Consider the following 14388-nt stretch of genomic DNA (forward strand, 5'->3'; position numbering starts at 1 on the left):
AATTTGATTTTTTAAAAAAGTGGGGATGTATTAAAACTTGACAGTTGGCATAGTTCTATAAAAAAAAAACCATGATATTGAATTACTTCTGTTTGATTCTCGTTCGCTCAGTTGTACATTTTGGCTTCCTAAATTCAGGGGAATAATGAATATCAGAATGACGAGATAATTTCCTAATATTAAGAGTGGATAGTGTAATGGTAGTTGACTTGTGATACTTGATCCCAATTTTCTATTGTATGCTAGATGAGTTAGAAAGGAATATAATTTAATTTAGGCAAACGGATTACTAGGGAGAAATTGATGAGGATAAGAATCTTTATTTGTTGAGCCTAGCGGTAGGTGATGTGTCTTTGTTGACCTAGTTTTACCTATCATGCTTATTTGTGAACTCTGTTACACTGATGTTCTTCTAACTATTGTCGGCCTATGATGCTTACCCATACTAGTGTTGTACTGATACTACTCTTTCTACATTCCTTTTAGGGTGTAGAGTTTTTCAGGAAATTGATTGTTGGAATTTTCCCGAAAGATGCACGGTGCCTATCTTGAAGGCCTCCATCACCTTCATTCTGATATGGAGGTTGGGTCTTAGATTCATTATTTTATTCGGGTTCAATCTTAGTCGCTCTTGTACTAGTCTAGACCAGGTTATGGGAAGTTGAGTAAGTGTATTTATTAAATTGTTGTAAAAGCTTTCGCAAATTTATTTGAATGTATCAGTTTGACTTTTTTTTTAAATTATAACATATCTTAAAGTTTATTAAATCTCGTTCTTTACTTGTAAATGAATTGTGTTGAGTTGAGGGTTCGCCTACCGGGGTGGAAGGGTGCCCGCCCGATCCTAATATGGGTCATGACGTTTTTAACCCGAGGGGACCATTGACATGCTTCCCGAGGTGTTTGGATATGATTCGGGCGACTTTTGGAAAATTTGGGCTTAAAGCGAAAAAGAGTTCACTCAAGGTTGACTTTTGGGTAAACGAACCTTTTTCAAGAATCCGTCTATTTCGAGAGAATCGGATGGTCATTTACAACTTGTGCATATATTTGGTTCAATTCCCAATGCACTCGGGTGCAATTCGGGACTTAGGGTTGGGAAGTTGATACTGAGGTATCGGGGGTTGACTTAGTCAATGAGACCTCCGTTGGGAATTTCAAGGCCACGAGTGCGTTGGTAGTGTTTTATGTATGTCTGCATATATAGTATGTGAGCAGATGGCCTCGGATAATAGTCGGGATTTCGGGTTGAGATCGTGAAGAGATTTCTGGTGTCTGGTGCCCATTATGGCGGCATTAGCACCGCGGTATCTGGGTTTAGCGGTCACCTGTGGTTAATAGCGGTTTAAGTGGTTTTGGGCGGGATTCTTTGTGGCGGTCATGGGACCGCAGAAGTGGTATAATGGTCACGGAAGCGGGTGTCGGGCAGTTAATTTCATTAAATGAGTGTTAAAAGCCCTAAGTTCCTCATTCATTACTATTCTGAAAATTGAGTTATTGAGAACATTTCAAGGCATTTCTTGGGGAAATTCATTGTGGTAAGTCCCTTTACTTTCCTTTCCATTCCATGGTTTCATTATCACATTAGGATTCCTTTATCATGCTAGTTCACTAAGAGTTTAAGAATTAAAAGAGGGTTCAATGAGTTCTTCTTTCTAGGCTTTGTAATCTTAATTTATTGATTGAGTTAGCTTCATTCAGCATGCAATTGATGACTAGAATCTATTATTGCATGATTGTTTCCTAATTAGTGGCTAAATTATGGAATTAAAAGTTAGGGTTTATACCCAAATTTGGTGGTTTTGCCTAGAATCCGAATCTAAGTAAATTATTGGTTAAGTAAATTATTGATTCTTCTAGCTTGTTATTGATGGGAATTGATCACCTAGAGTGTTGATTTCATATTGGGACCTATAGGACCCAAATTCCATCCTTTCTAGTTCATAAGCCCCATTCCATAGGTCGGGAATTTGGGTCTTGAATAGAAATAGGGTTTGATTGATGATCTTCTTGATTCTAATTGCATATTTTGGATATGATTGGACTTCCATTATTATGAGGCTCGAAGGAAAGGAAAGACTAAGGTGTGATTGTTGGAGACTTTGTTGTTCGACCTTCCAGGTAGGTTACGGTTTACCCTATGGTGAGATTCCGAGTAGCGAAGCATATATTCAGATGATATTGTCGGAGAATGAATGTAAACCTTTGGGTATGAAGTTCGGTGGGATATTACCTTAGGTTGGTCCTTGTTATATGATTTGGGGCTAGCCACCCCATTTTTTGTGACTTATCTTGTTCTATTTGTTGTTGTCTCATTGCCACGTAGTGATAGTAGATATTGATGACTAGTGATATATCTTGATAATGATATTGTAGCACCTTACTTGTTGTTGTTTTGGGATGAAGTTTGTGATACTATTGTGGCTTATTGTGTAGCTTTTTTATTGATATTGTTGGTGTGCCCATGTGTGGTACTATTGAGATTGATTTGATTATTGACATTGAACTCATACATTGCACGCATTCTCATCCTTCGTGATATATTGTTGATACATTGATTATATACAAGAAAACATTGTTATAAGCTGGGCTCAGTTGGATCAGAGTGACATGAGGATCGATGTCCGATGCTTATCTCATAATCGAGGTATGAGTGTTGGTACCGATTCTTTGGGGTCTTTACCGGAATCATGAGGATTGGTACATGGACTTCGTGGGTCCCCCATAGGTTGTGCTGCCGAGATATGATGTTCCATCATCGGAGTACATGTGTATCGGTGCATATGCATTGCATTCATATTTCATACATTATTGCATTGCATTATACCTTTGGCTTTTTGTGATATTCTTGTGATATTGTTGTGATATACGGATTCATAGTTGATGTACTGAGACTTGGCACAGTTGTGTTTAGATGCTATAACATAGATGATGACTTGTACATGGTTATTGGCTCGTTGGGCTTATACCTTGTTGATTTACCTGCTTATCTTACTTTATTATCTTGGTATATGTTAGCTAATCTTAGTCGGCCTATGATACCTACCGATGCGTGTCGTTTGTGACCGACTGCACTTCTTTGCATTCTTTTATGAATGCAGAGTATCAGGTGGGATCGACGTCTACCCCTCGTGGCTGAGAGTTCGAGCCTATTGATTTGTAATGATCTGTTTGGTTGTTTAGCACTTTTGGACTCTTTTTCATTAAAATACCCTTTCCATAGCTTTAAATGGTATTCTTAACTTGCGGGGATAGGTGGCACGATTATACAATTAATGGGTAATTTTTGAAATATATTTATTTAATGTGTGTGAATAGTTTATTTTTAGGAATTTTATTTGCATATATATATATATATATATATATATATATATATATATATATATATATATATATATATATATATATATATATATATAAGGCATGAGGTGAGAGTATTTATTTTTTTTTGGCTAATATGTTAATGGGTTGGTTGACTAAAGTGCAATTGTTTGGTTATTAAATGGTAAAAGAAGTGGGTCCAGCCCACCATCCCTTCTCTTTATGTCATGGGTCATACGGTTGTATTGGGAATAACTGAATTTTTTCCTTTATACCTAATACTAATCAAAAAGAAAAGCTGCATATATTTGGCTAGGCTAAGGGAGAATAATATTTCGGGAAAGAGGCAACGGGAAGCAATTTCCGTGGAAGAAAGTTAAGGTAAAAATTGTTATGCTTCATTTATATTTTGGTGAAGTAGATGACATAATGATGACCTGTGATTAGGACGAATGATAAGAGTAATGATTATAAATCATTCTGGGCAATATTGATAGAAGTAATATGGGGTTATATTCCCTGTACGGTTGCTTCCATTGTGTTTTAGATGTAAAGTCACTATTTTCTTATTTTAGCTTCTGGTTTTATAGAATTGAGAATGAGAGTGTAGAGAATTAATAAGTTTTTGTCTTGTTCTCTTTTCCTCATTGTTATTTTTAAAGCAACAATGAGAGTACTATGTCCAGAATTGTGAGGGGTCATGTGTGTTTCTTGTTGAAGGTCACTGTTTCGAATTTTGCATCTGGTTTCTAATTTTATTTTATTTTTTTGTTATTTTTTTTTAATGTTTATCATGTATCAATTTCAATTGGGTCTACCTAATTAAATATCATATTATTGAATTATATGAACACCTTCAAATCCATGGTATTTGAGTTGTGGGAAGTGAGATTTTAATCCTAATTTAAGTTTTAGACTTATAATTAACGTAAGTAATATATTTGATAGACCTTTTGTTCATTCGGAAGCGCTCCGGAAGGGAAAAGGTCAAGTTTGATTGTTCGTGACACCCGCTCGGCCTTGAGGTAGGTTACTGTCTACTTTAGTTAGACTCTGATTAGAGAATCGTATGTAGTTGTAGAAAGTGACGGGGATAGCATGATAGGCCTTCGGGCATGAAGTGGAGGCGAATTCCAATTAGGTTGGCTCTGTCAGCTGTTATGTGGGCTTGTTGTCATATGTATTATTTTCTGTGAGTATCACCTGTTTGTATCTCTGTCACATACTAGCTCACTCATTACATGAAAAGGAACGGTAATATTGATAATTGAACAGTGGAATGTAATATGACTTGTATTTGTTGATTGTATATTGGTGATATTGTTGAGACTGATATCATGCATAACATGCCTTTCATATTATTCTTGTGATGATGGTGAGGTAAGTGATTGAGAGACTCCGAGGTCTTTGTCGGAGATTGAGAGTGACAGAGAGACTCCGAGGTCTTTGCCGGAGATTGAGAGTGACAGAGAGACTCCGAGGTCTTTGCCGGAGATTGAGAGTGACAGAGAGACATCGAGGTCCTTGCCGGAGATTGAGAGTGATTCATAGCCTCCGAGGTTTCTACCGGAGAGCACGAGTGGTACATGGACTTCGCGGATCCCTCATGGGTCATGTCTTTGAGGCACTGCCCTTAGCATGTGTGTACGAGAGTGGAGTAAGAGGTGACTATTGCATTGCATTCATCCACTAATATATTTGATTGATCATTTGGTGAGCTAGATCTGTCTTGGTTGATTTCATGATTCCTTTACACTTTACTTGTATATGATATGTGACCAAACCTGTTTGCTCTATGTGCTACTTGTTAGTTTCCACTTTTTTATGCGTTATCTAATCATTGTCGGTCTATGATGCTTACCGGTACTAGTGTTGTACTGATCCTACTCTTTCTGCATTTTTTATTGAGTGCAGAGTATGATCCAGGCTCCAGTTTTACGCCCGTGGCTAAAACACGAGGGTGACATCTTTCAGTCATTCAGAGTGAGCTACTTGGTCATCCGTGGCCCTTGAAGTACCTTCTTTATTTATTTCTATTTTTGTATTTGACAGACAATATGTAGCCTTCAGGTATTTTCAAACTTGTATTCCGGACTATGTTTAGCGCTCTTTTACCCTTTGGCCAAATTTTGGGGATGTCGTGACATTTCTATTGATGATAAATATATACGACTTGATAATTTCTTCTTCTTTTAATTTTCGCTTATTTAACTTGTTATTAGGAATGTGGTTTGCCTACTCGGGGGGGATAGTTTAGGTGCCACCACGACTCGTGAATTGGGTCGTGACATGATTAGAGTCTTGTTGGGGTGAGCATGTGGACGCTTCGCTACCCGAAGGCTCTTCTTTCATTATGTCTTACTTTGCTATTCTGACACATTATTGAGACTATTGATGTATTATTACTACTTCCAGACTTATAGATTTTAGTTAGATGCTCTTGTATGGCCAGACCAGATACTGGGGTGGTTTTTTATGTACTTCCACATTTATTATATATTCTATGTCAGACTTACGTTACTTTAATCTTTTTTCGCTATTTATACTATGTTTGTGAATGTTGGGTTAAGGGTTCGCCTACCGAGGTGGGATAGGTAGGTGCCCGCGGGACTTTGTGGAATTGGGTCGTGACATTTGTCACCATTAATTTCATCATGGACCTTTTCTTGAATGGAATAACACTAACAAGAACATTAACAATTCCAAGGGAAAGGAAAAGAGCCACAATGTTACATACTAAGAACACCTTAAACGCCGCTTTTTGACCCAAAAGTGCTTTTCCACTTTCTTGATTAAATCCACCAGGAGTATTAACCCCAGTAGAAAATGTGACAATTGCTATAGCATTGTAACAAATGTTATGGTTCTTCTTGCATTTCTTAAACCTTCACTTTGGAACTTGATTTTCGAGAAACTCAAGACGGTGACACCTACCATAAGTCATTTTTGAGTATTCGGTTGTGTTTGTTATGTGTTTGTGCCAGATCATCTCCGCAGCAAGTTTGATAAAAAAAAGTTGTCCGCTGTATCTTTGTTGCTCATGACGAATAAAGAAAAGGACGGAGATGTTGTGACCTTACCATAAATCGAATATATGTGTCAAGAAATGTGGTATTTTACGTAGCATCGTCATGTGGTCCCAAGAAGTCACATTACTAGATTCAAGAGAACTGGAGCAAAAGCTACAACACAACCTTGAAGAAGAAGGACAAGAAAGTAAGGCAGAATCACAACAAAAGGTAGGTGAAAAACAAAAATCACATATAGAAGATATGTCTTCAAAAGGAGAAAGTAAAAGCCCATGGTAAACTGGAGTCTATTAAACCCAGAAGAGTTGCAAGAAAGAGTCCAAGAAGCTACGCAGCCTCAATTAAGAACATCCACATGACTAAAACGCCCAAATAGTAAGTATATAAATGCAGCACTAGCTGAGGTTGACAAGTCCAACTAGCCTACCACCTTTGAAGAAGCTTCGAAGAGTAGTGAATGGAGAAAGGCATGCAGGAGGAGATTTCGGCCTTAAGACTAAACCAGACTTGGGATTTAGTGGAAACACCCAAGGACGTTGAACCCATATCATGTAAGTGGGTTTATAAGTTGAAAACACATCTTGATGGATCTATCGAATAGTATAAGGCCCGATTAGTAGCCCATACGGTTCTGATACGACGAGACATTTAGCCCCTGCCAAAAATTACTACAGTTTGTGTGTTACTAGTTTTGGCAGCTAGTAAGTCCTGGACTACGTGGCAGATGGAGGTGAAGAATGCTTTCCTTCACACAGAGTTGGATCGCGAGATATACATAGATCAGCCACAATGCTTCGCGAATAAAGACAATCCTGATTATGTGTGCAAACTGAGGAAGACTCTATATGGTCTGAAGCAAGCCCCCCGAGCATGGTACGAAAAAAAATGAGTTCCTAATCCAAAGTGGCTTTCAAGTGGCACCAACAGATTCAAGCTTATTCATAAAAGCCCGTGAAGGAAGGCTAGCCATCACATTAGTCTATGTTGACGATTAATTATCACAGGAGACGACTTTGATGAGATTTATTGAAGTAAACAAAACTTGATGGTGCGATTTCAAATGAAGGAGTTAGGTGATCTAAAACACTTCCTTCGCCTTGAGGTTGAAAAGACTAAGGATGGATTATTCCTCGGACAAGAGAAGTACGCAAATGATCTACTCTAGAAATATGGAATGACGGGTTGCAAGCCATCTCCTACACCAATGAAGCTGAACTTAAAACTATGTTCCCATGAAGGAAAATACCTGGAGGATGACACAATGTATCGTCAACTTGTCAGAAGTCTCATCTATTTAACATTGACTAGATCAAATATTTCCTTCGCAATTGGAATAGCCAGCAGATTTATGCAGAAACCAAAGAAGCCTCACTTGAAAGAAATCAGAAGGATATTAAGGTATGTAAAATGAACTATTGATGATGGACAATTCTACATGAAAGAAGATCCTTTCAAAATTATTGGATATTGTGATGTGGATTATGTTGGTGACCATAACACTCGACGATCAAGTACCGGATATATCTTTAATCTTGGATCAGCTACAATATCATTGTGTAGCAAAAGACAACCAACTGTTTCACTTTAAACGACATAAGAAGAATATCGAGCAGGAACAATAGCAGCACAAGAGATCACATGGCTAAACCAACTCATGAAAGACTTGCATCAACCATTGGAAGATACCATGCCACAATATTATACAACTTACTAGCTATACGTTTGGCCGAGAAACCTGTATTTCACGCCAGGATGAAGCACGTGGAAATTCATCATCATTTTCTTCGAGAAAAAGCTCTTCTGGTTGAAATTGAAATGAAGCAAGTCAAGACAGACGAGCAAGTAACGGACATATTCACAAAGAGCCTGGGCAATATAAAGTTTATAAGATTTCGGGAAACACTTGGAATGGTTGAAAGAGATAATAAAGTTGGTAGTGAGGAGGAGTGTTAAAATAAATCATCTTCAACTTTATTCTTGATTGGTTTCTTCTCTAGAATGTTCAAGTAATTCTAGAGAATTCAAATAATAACTCTAGAATGATAATTCTAGAGTGGTTCTAGAAAAAGATGGTTAGGAATATTCTAGAGAAAGTTGTAAATATCTCTTACTAAATCTTTCCACCACCACCTATAAATAGAGGAGTTCATTTGAGTTGTAATCAGGCAAGAAAGTAAGAAGTGAGAAGTGCGAGAGCTAGTGAGAAATAGTAGAGAGCAACAAAGAAAGTTGCTAGAGTGTGAGTGCAAAGAGATAAAGGGTAAGAATTATAAGATCGAAGCTAGTCCTTACCTTGAAATAATAAAATTCAAGGTTATTAGCAACCAATTGTGCAGGACAATTCTCAACAATAAACTACAACTTGTCCGGCATAGTTCTGTAGAAATTAAGTTATCCGGCAAAAGTTGTGTAGTAACTAATTTCGCAAGGAAAAGTGCTTTTTCCGACAAAGTTAGAAACTTTGCCTTTTCGGGTAAAGTTACATAAAAACAGGCCTTGTCTGGCATAAGTTCCGTAAATAACTTAATTTCTACGGAACTGTTATATCCCGTACTTCATACATTCGGATAATTCGAGAAAGTCGTGGCAAGATAATGACAAGGTCATTTTCAAGAATTATTTTAAGGTACGAGTTGTTAGGAATACTATTCATGAACATTGGTAGTATGAAAATGTTGGGAAAGACCATGGGTAAAAAGAGAAATTTGCAAAATGGCCAATGGAAATAATGTGGAAGGCTAGGGAGAAATGGTAATATTGAGGAAAGTCGAGGGCAAAGCAGAATTTTACATGAGGTTCATGAAGGTTCCAAAAGGTGCCATGCAAAAAAAAAAAAAAAAAAAAAGAAAAGGAAAAAGATGACAAATAAGTCATCTTTATTTCTAAGAAATTTCTAGAGAGGGCATGTGCCCCTCACATGATCATGGGAATTATATATAAATATGAGAGAAGTCATCATTTAATTCAAGAAATTGGAGAATGAAGAACAAAAAAAAAAAAAAAAAAAACAAGAAGGAGAGAATCGGCCAAGCAAGAGGAGGAAAAAAAAAAATTGAGCCATTCATTCTTGATCCAAAAATTCCGTTCTTCTTGAATTCTTACTAAGTTCAAGACCCTCTTCAACATGGTATAATTGTTTAAGCAAGAAAACCACTTTGGTGGCATGCGGAAAATTGAAGAAAAGGTAAGAATTCTATTCTTTTTCATGTTATGGAAGATTTATATATGTTGTAGTATGTAGAAATGAGTAGAATATATGGAAATATGAAAGTTTGCATGGTGGGGGTGCAAGTATGTATGTGGCCGTGTTTGTGTGTGTTGTTATATAGGTGAGAGGAGTTGAATTTTATGTTGTATTCTAGTTGTGGTTATGGTGAAATTTATATTGGAAGTGAAAGTCGAATGAATTTTGTTGAAAATGGTTGTACGTCGTTATGGGGAATTTATGTGATTTTTTTTCATGATTTTCGTATAATTGTGAAAATAAGAATTTAAATGTGAACTTTGGTAGTTGTTGATGAATTTGGAAGAAAACAATGTAAGTTGGTAGTGTTGTTGCATTCGTTGAAGTTTCGGATGAAGTATGTATTGGTGGAAATACTTGAATTCGTGAATATTGTTTGGAAGTTGTTGAAATATGTTTGAATAACCTTGAGTTAGTAAATGATTATGAGAATAATGATATTAGCTTGATATGGTGAAGTGGGAATGGAAGGTGTCGCCTTATGTAGGACTATTTATGTTATAGTGCGTTTTATGATAATTGTTGATGTTGTTAAATTGTTGGGCTGTTGTTGTTGATATATTGGGCCGAGCTAAGTCTCGTGGGATGCTATATGTATGGGAAATCTTACGAAATTTCGGTAGACAAACATGAATTTAAGTTGAACTCTTGGAAGCTATAACTCACAATTGGTAAACATGACCATTTGTAGATTTTGGAGAAAACGGGATTCGAATTTGGAAAAGCTTAAGAAGCGGAAAAGGTATGTAAGGCTTACCCTTTCTCTTGGCATGTCCTAGATATCTAGGCTTGAATTTGGACCTCGGGGACAACTCTACTCTTCGGAATCCACGTCCGAAATTGCCCTTTTCTTTCGGTGGAATTGAACCAATTATGTTGCTAAGGGTTGGAAAAGTTGTCTAAATACCTAGAACTTGAACAAATGGGACCCGACTACCTTAAACTATCATGAATGATATTATGAAGTGTAAAATACGTAAATTGTGTACGCCACCTCATTTGACCCGAGGTAGGCCCACAATCCCCGAGACCTAATTATGCATTGTTCTATTTGCCTTATTTCCGTAAGATAATTAAGGAAACTTTTGACTATTGTTCGAATTTGATATAAGTATCCGTAACTCGTATATGAGCATTCGGTTCGACCGTTACGATATAAATGCTTCGAGACGGACGATCGATTTGAATATTTTGGTATAAGCATTCCGATGTAAATACTCTAATTTAAGTATTCGATATAAGTATTCAAAATAAATATTCGATGTATATGTTCGACATCGGTATTCGATCTAAGTATTTTGGTATAAGCATTCCCGATATGATAACTCCGATATGAGTACTCGGTGCGAGCGTACGATATAAGTATTACGCTATGTGTATTTGGATATGAGTCGTCGATCCGAGTATTTTAATATGAGTATGCTCTATAAGCGTTAATGTTCTTCATGTACGATCTCGGATCGCTTAAACAAATCCAAGAGGTTTTCGTATTCCAAACGCTCATAACTTTTCCGATACTAACTCGAAAGAACCCGAAACTCGTTTCCGAGCCTTCGAATGTTGGTAAGTGTACGTATTCGTAGTCTGGATTTATGTGCATATGGTTTCTCGACTACGCTCGTGCGCATGCTCAATGTATCTTTCACCGAGTCCGGGCCGGGCATGTTATGTTCTCGTGCGTACTACGGTATGATTCGATTCACCGAGTCCGGCCGGGACATGTTCTCGTGCGCATTCCACCGCATTGTTCACCGAGCCCTGCTTACTTGCGGGCCGGGACACGTTATCCGTATATGCTTATGATGATATGGGGATGGCGGCCGGGATGGCATATAATGATTATTCACCGAGACCCCGGGGGGCGGGACACGTTATGTATACTTGGTACATGATTCGTATGCATGATTCCATATTACCGAGTCCAACAAAGGCCGGGACACGTTATTTGCATATATGACATATGATTCTGTGATACATGATCTATTCACCGAGTCCCTTATCGGGCGGGACACGTTATACGCGTATGTGATCTATGATTTTGACATGCGCATTGATGAGTTTATCCACGAGTCCCTCGCCGGAGGGCCGGGACACGTTAGACGCATATGTGATATATGACATCATCGAGCACGTATTCGTATCTCGTCCGATATATGTCATCATCGAGCCTTCGTACGTTCGTACTTCGTCCGATATATGCCGATATCCGAGCGTTCGTACGTTCGTATTTCGTCCGTTATATGACATATCATCGAGCATTTTGTACGTTCTGCGCTCCATCGACGTGTGACATCACCGGTGCACTCGTAATTTTTGCACCGCTTCGGACATGCAACTGTGATTGTAAAATAAGTATTTCGGTACTCCGAACAACTCGTTTACTTTCTCGTACTCCTTTTCCGATATATAGACACTATGTACCGTTGTGTACGAAAATATAAGCGTACGGTATTTTTGTGTAATGTATTTATCTTTGCTTTGTCTATTTCGGTTATAGTTGTACTTTGTCTTGTATACCTTACCTTCTTCCTAAATTACATATTGCATTCACCCCCCTCTTCTTTTGCGTTTCATCGCGGTACTCCCGAGATGGGGCGAGGTTATTATAGAAGATGTGCCGGCGTTGGTAAGCTCCATTTGCTCTACGGAGCGGCGCGATGTAGCATATGTGATGGTTTACGAATTTGTGTTAGAGACTTTGCGGACGAGCGTCGTGGTATTGGTTGTCGATGCAGCAGCGGCTCCGTCGCCGATATGTTGGTCGTGTTATATCCGAATTTTGTATGATTATAGGTTTGTTGGTTTGGAAGCTACGAGAAAGAATGTTTAATAAAATTTTTACTATGCATTTATCTTATCGATTTAAAAAGTTTAACGTGATTTTGTAATCGGCAAGAGTCGAGGTTCGCTGGCACTAAGTAAGGGTCGGGTGCCCATCACACCCTAGGGATATTAGGGTGTGACAGAACTATATTGAATGACATAGTTTTTATGTTACTTTGCCAGAGAAGGCATAGATTCTATAAAACTTTGCCTTGCGAAATTAGGTCATAGATTCGATTTTATTTTTTTTTGGTTTTTCGATGTTAGGGATATTTTCGGTCACTTTTTTGTTACTTAAAGTGCCGAAGGGAAAAAATTAAAGACCAGCAATTTAAGAGGCAAAAATTAAAGAGCACCCCAAAATAGTGGCATTCGTGCGAATTGCCCTATATGAACTAATATAATTGAATTTATTATTTAATTCCAACATATATGGATTTAATCAAAATGTCTAACTCTAGTGGGCTAGTCCATCTAGTTGGATTTTAAATGACAAATCCATTCCATTAGTCCAAGGTCCATATGTGTAAAATACATGACACAACAAGTCAAATCAGAATCGATAAAATCACGTCACATGCATAAGTGTGCCAAGTCAATGTAAGGACGACTCAAAAGTCGTTAAGTGTTCAAAATGATATGCCTTGGCCAATTAAATACAACTTTGGTTTTCCCATTCAAAATTGAAGATGGAGTTCTATTGGTCAAGTACCCAAGGTCAAAATACATTCTCCCCAGAATTTGATTTGAAGATTTATCACATAGCTTTAATGATAGATTTGATGACTCACACGAAACTATTTGAAAGCAATTGAGTTCAAATGTAATTGAAGTGCCTACTCTCTATAACTATAAATAGATGATTTACTTAACTTTCTAGAGTCATTCAAAATTGGAGAGAAGGCACCCCCAATTAGAAGATCAATCATAGGAAGAAGAGAAATACATATATCAAGAAGCCTTCATCTCTGTGGTTATCCATAGGTCTTCCGCAAATCAAAAAGCCTCACTACTAAAAGTCGGGCCAAACACCGACTAAAAAAAGCCGAGCGACTGAGTCGGTCAAGAAAATCGAGTAGAAACTGACGTAGTCGGTTGGTTTACCCTTTTTTATTTTTAAAATTACTTTTACAAGAAACCGACGGACGTCCCTCATTTATTTTCGCACAATTTAGCCTAAAATATATTTTCCGAGATACTCCATCAACTTAATATACATTATTTTTTGCTCAAAAAGTAAAAATATATAACCAACGGTAGGGTCGGTTTAGTTAAAAAAATAACTAAAAATTATTTTAAGTAAACCAATGTTATATTAGGGAAATTCAAGTACTAGTTGAAGAACATGGATTCACTATCAATCATAACATGGATTCACTATCAATCATTGTTACATAGAAGTCAATAAATGTGTAAACAAGTTGTCAACTCTCAGTCATAAAATAGAGGGAATCTATGTCTTCAGTTCCTTCTCTAAACTCCCTGGACAAGTTAAAGGTTTTGAAAATATGAACAGAGAAATATCATTCAAAAACAACCAAACCAAGCCTTCCAACTGCATATATAAACCTCCATGAACTAATAGATTGTTTTCTATTTTCCCAAGGACAAATATCATTAGTATCTCATCAGTGATGAATCATACAAATTAAGTTTGGTAGACTAAATTTAAATTGTATCTTTTAGCACATCAATTATCAATATAGTGAAGACTCAATTTTATTAAAAACAGAACTAAGAAACATCTGTGTCAGCGTTGATGGTATTTGAGTAATTTAAAAAAGTGAAATGGTTCAAACCAAAACAGATACTCCATCATAAAATTGCTGATAACAAAATGCACATGATCTAAAGTTAAACAATGACTAGAAATCCTTATTAATGGAATTTCAATAAATTAATTAATTATAGCATCTGTCAACTGATTATACGGTCGTATATAAGAGGAACCAATATACATATGGATTTAAT

Source organism: Lycium ferocissimum, chromosome 9, assembly GCF_029784015.1.
Source record: "Lycium ferocissimum isolate CSIRO_LF1 chromosome 9, AGI_CSIRO_Lferr_CH_V1, whole genome shotgun sequence".
NCBI classification, from domain to species: domain Eukaryota; kingdom Viridiplantae; phylum Streptophyta; class Magnoliopsida; order Solanales; family Solanaceae; genus Lycium; species Lycium ferocissimum.